The 5174-nt window shown below is 37.1% G+C and overlaps 1 pseudogene; it reads right to left on the reverse strand.

Moving 5' to 3' along the window:
- Positions 1-3470: 3470 nt before the first annotated feature.
- LOC113448567 (olfactory receptor 14I1-like) lies at positions 3471-4243 on the reverse strand (annotated as a pseudogene).
- Positions 4244-5174: the final 931 nt, after the last annotated feature.

Consider the following 5174-nt stretch of genomic DNA (forward strand, 5'->3'; position numbering starts at 1 on the left):
ATTCAAACAGGTAGATGGTTCCCTAATGGGGGTTGCACCTGCAACATTAGTCACTGAACCTATAAGGCTGGAGATGGGGCACCACTGGGAAATTATTTGATTCATAGTTGCCCAAAAATGACTGAGTCTTTCATCCTCAGTCTAGCCTGGCTAGACAAGTGGGCACCTACAATCACATGGGAAGATGCTACTGAAAATGAAAGTTGTCCATTGAGCCGCAGCCTCCCCTCCCAGAGCATGAGAATTGGTCCTCTTTAGGACCCAACAATCTAGGCCAGATTCTGTTCCCTTTAGGACCTAGTGAACTCAGTTAAAGGAAGGAGTGGCTTCCGCCACAGAAGCTCTGCCCAGATGCCTGAAAATATCCAAGGAGTAGTCACAGCCCCCATGCTGTTTAACCCACCTGTTTAACCCAGTGACATTCACATCACATCGCCCAATCAATCGCCTGTCTCAGCTGCCGCCAAACTTTGTTCACTCCCCTCCAAGTATCAGCAGCTTGACCTTGATCTCATGTGAAAGAATGTTATTGTGATTATACTCCCTTCACTACTCTCCCATTGCCATAGCTCACCCATCCACCATTGTGGCAGCCCTGTTAAATCCATCCAAAGATGGATCCAGGGCTGACAGGAATCGCTGGTAAATACCAACTTCAATGAGTTTCAATTGCTCACTATTTCAGTGTTTATGTCTTTGTTTAGGGGCAGAATGATTCAACACTGTACCTATGTTATTCAGGGCTAACTAATGTATTACTGCCTTCTTCTAATGTGCCTATTCTTTCACAGTTTAGGAAATGGAGAAATAAATTATAAAATTATAGATAGAAAACAGCAAATAATGATAAATAGATTTTGTGCTACCTTCAATCTTTCACAACATATATTCTTATAACAATTTTGCCATGTTTGCAATATGCAATATGTTGGAGACTTCCATTTTCTTGTAGACAGCTAAGTTGAGTGAAGCAATTATTAACCAGAAAAAAATAGAGTGCATCCGTGTGATAAATAGAGAGTAAAGAAAAATTTCCCTTCTATAACATCACAGGAGCTGTTCACTACAATAGAATTTAGAATAGAATAACAGAGCTGGAAGGGACCTTGGAGGTCTTCTAGTCCAACCCCCTGCTCAGGCAGGAAATCCTATACCATTTCAAATTGTTATGCAATTTCTTCTTAAAGACTTCCAGTGCTGGAATATTCACAACTTCTGGTGCCAGTTGTTCTACTGGTTATTTGTTCTCATAGTTAGGAAGTTTTTTCCTAATTCCACATTGCTTCTTTCCTTGATTAGTTTCCATCCATTGTTTTATTTCCTGCCCTCTTGGAGAATAGCTTGATTCCCTCTTCTTTGTGGCAACCCCTGAGATATTGGAACACTGATATCATGTCACTCCTAGTCCTTCTTTTCATGAAACTAGACATACCCAATTCCAGCAACTGTTATTTATATGTTGTAGCCTCTAGTTCCTCCAGTCTCTGTACTTTTTCTAGAGTCTCAACATATTTTTTACATCATATTGACCAAAACTGGGTGTAATATTCCAACTATGGTCTTACTACAATAAAGTGGTATTAACATTTCACATGAACTAGATTCTATCCCTCTATAATTCCAGCCTAAAACTGGGTTGGCTTTTTTGGCAGCTGAAGCATTCTATTTAAGTGGTTTTCCACTAGGACTTCAAGATTCCTTCACAGTTACTACTATTGAGGGAGGTACCACCTATACTGTACCTGTGCATTTCAGTCTGTTACCCTACCCAAATATATTTTACATGGGATAAATCAATCCATCTCTACACAAAATCTGACACCAGTAAAGGATACTTCTCGGAGCATTTTCAAGATGACTATATTTAAGAAATAAATTGAAAGCAAAATAGAGATTTTATGAGCAAATATTTAGGCAAGAGAATACTTAAGAATATTTTCCATTGATTAAAAGAAAGCCAAGTTTCTTATATTTATTTATTTGTCAAACATGTCCAAGATATCAAGTATAAGTATGAACATAAACATGAACAAACGAAGTAAATACAGATAAATGGGGATAAGACAGGGATGGGAAGCATACTGGCGCACTTATGCACACCCCCTTTAAGGACCCCTTAGGAATGGGGTAAGGTCCACAGAAGACAGTTTGAGGTTGAAGCTGTGAGGGATTGAAGCTGTAACAATGGAGTTGGGTAGGGCACTCCAGGCATTGACCACTCTTTTACTGAAGTCGTATTTTCTGCAATCGAGTTTGGAGCAGTTTGCCTTGAGTTGGTATCGGTTGTTTGTCTATGTATTATTGTGATTGAGACTGAAGAGGTTATTGACAGGTAAGACATTGCAACAGACAATTTTGTATACTATGTTTAGATCGGAATGCAGGCAGCACAGTTCTAGATTGTCCAGGCCCAAAATTTCAAGCTTGGAGGCAGAGGGAATTCTATTGTGAGTGAAGGAGTGGAGTACTTTTCTCAAGAAATAACTCTGAATCTGTTCAGTTGTGTTAATGTCCAATGTACAGTGTGGGTTCCAGGTGAAGGAGCTGTATTCAAGAATTGGTCTGGCAAAGGTTTTGTATGCCCTAGTTAACAATTCAATATGGCTAGAGAAGAAGCTTCACAAAATAAGGTTAACCACTCTTAAAGCCTTTTTGGCAATGCTGTTACAGTGAGCTCTGGGGCTTAGATCATTTGAGGCAAGTACTTCTAGGTCCTTGACAGAGTGAGGGCCATCTACATCATCATTTCCTCCTAGCTTGTATTTGGTGTTCTAATTTTATTTTGCCAATGTGTAGGACAGAGCATTTGTTAATTGAAATTTGGAGTTGCCAATCCCAATGAATAGTGTAATTATATTAAAATATGGGTATTACATCTAATTTCTCTTTTGCTTAAGGTTACAACAAGTAATTCCACCTTTTCTACCATTTCATATAAGCGTGTGATTTGTTTGGGCTATGCCCAATACATCAAAATAAGTGCATTGTAGTTCACAAGGCTTAAATGATACTAAAGATATTTCAACTCATAAAACATTTCTATGGTTGTTTTAGAGTTACCAACAAAAAAGGAAGGGGGAGCAGTGCAATAGCTTGCAAACCAAAACGGCATTCTATAAATGTTTTCAAAGATAGAAACTAGGTGACTGAAGTTTCTGCTGCGCAAAATTCTAACTGGAGAGCATGATTGATGACTCTTGGCTATGGATATGTCCAATTGGAGAATATAAATTATGATACACCCAGTGGGTGAGGGAAAACCAGGGTCAAGATGACAAGGAATTATGTGTCTCAGAGTCAGCTACATCCAGGCAGTGCCGGACATTTTAACTCCCTATAAATCATTTTTAAGTTTTGGCTTGAGACTCATGATTTAAATGTGGGGTAACTGCCAGAATCCTGACAATATGTTAGTCTTTAGGATAATAAAAATTTGTAATTCATAAGCAAAAGTTACTTAAGAATTCAGTTTAAGTAGGTTTTGTATTTTGATTTGTAATCCTTTGATTAAACAACTTCCATATATTAGCTTTGATCTCCTTATTCCTCATGCTATAGATTATAGGGTTCATCATTGGAGGGATTACAGAGTAGATCACTGCAAGAACCTCATCCCACTTGTAAGACCAAAAATTTGATATCAAATGAGAAAATATACCTGTACCACATAATAAGCAGACAACAAGGAGATGGGGAATGCAAGTAGAGAAGGCCTTCTGTCTACTTGCCATTGAGGACATGCTTAGTACTGTCTTAAAGATTTTTATATAGGATATGATAATTAATATAAAACAAACAATACCCAGCAAATTACTAAGAAGAAGAACCCAGTATTCACTAAATTTAGGATCGAAGCAGGAAATCCTCACGAGGTGTGGGACTTCACAGAAGAACTGATGGATGACTTTGGAACAGAAAGGCAATGAAAAAAGGGTTCCTGCATGCATGGCAGCATTAAGAAAGCCTACCATCCATGCGCCCCCTACAATCTGGAAGCAGTTTCCCATTTCATCAAAGACATGTAATGTAAAGGATGGCAGATAGCCACATATCTGTCATAGGCCATAGCAGTGAGAAGGAAAAGGTCTGATGACAGGAAGAAAACAAAGAAAAACATTTGTGCAGCACATTCAGAGTATGATATCTTTCTTATATTCATGAAGGCACTGGCTATTGATCTGGGCATGGTAACAGTGGTGTATCCCAGATCAACAATTGCTAAATTGACCAGAAAGAAATACATTGGTTTCTGAAGATGGTTGTTCATTACTACCAAAACAATGAGGAGAAGATTTCCTGTCAGTATAGCCAGATACATCATAAGAAAGATCACAAAATGCAAAAGCTGGAACTCCCATTGCTCAGAAAATCCCATAAGCAAGAATTCCATGATAATGGTTCTGTTTGGCATTGTTGAAATTTTAACTGTCAGGGAAAAACATATCAATTAAACAAATTTTCCCATTGAATATGATTCTATATTGCCAAAAACACAATTATCTGTTATTGTACACAGTAAAATTTTCAACTGCACAACATACTAAAGATATGAATAAGCTCAGGAGGGATTTCAAAGCTTTTTAGAGTGTTTGTATATAATAGAGAAGCAATGGAGACTGTTATTTTTGGCATTTTACTGAAGTTTAAACTTGTGAAAAACAAAGATCGTATAAATTTTCTTATGGTGACATGATCCCAGATATACATTAACCTGAATTCTAGCCATTTTCAATATTGAATACTTATTTTGCTAAACTTTGAAATTTTAGAGATAGATCTTTCTTTTACTACTACAGAGATATTATCTGTAGCCAAGGGATATATTCAAGGATGTGAATTGTCAAGAGAAAGTTTAATACCTGTTGATTAGCACAAAAGTTGTTTCATTGAAAATGTTACATTTCTCCTTTCTAACTTTAGCCTATTTTTATCAAAACTATGAATGCAATAGCAACAAAACCTCTTTGTTATAATTCATAAGAGGACAGGTTACCTGATGAACATTTCTTGAATAATCCTGACAAATTTTAAAATTTAAAAACTTACTTTTTTCCCATTGAGCCTTTAAACAAAAACAGTCATTTTTCTTTTGTTGTTTCTCTTATATTTTTTCACAACCCCTTGAAGTCCTTCTGTGGAAGATTTATAGCCCACCCCTACCTCAAACATAACTG

The sequence above is a fragment of the Pseudonaja textilis genome, chromosome Z (genome assembly GCF_049901715.1).
Source record: "Pseudonaja textilis isolate UNSWEBS1 chromosome Z, rPseTex1.2, whole genome shotgun sequence".
Classification (NCBI taxonomy): domain Eukaryota; kingdom Metazoa; phylum Chordata; class Lepidosauria; order Squamata; family Elapidae; genus Pseudonaja; species Pseudonaja textilis.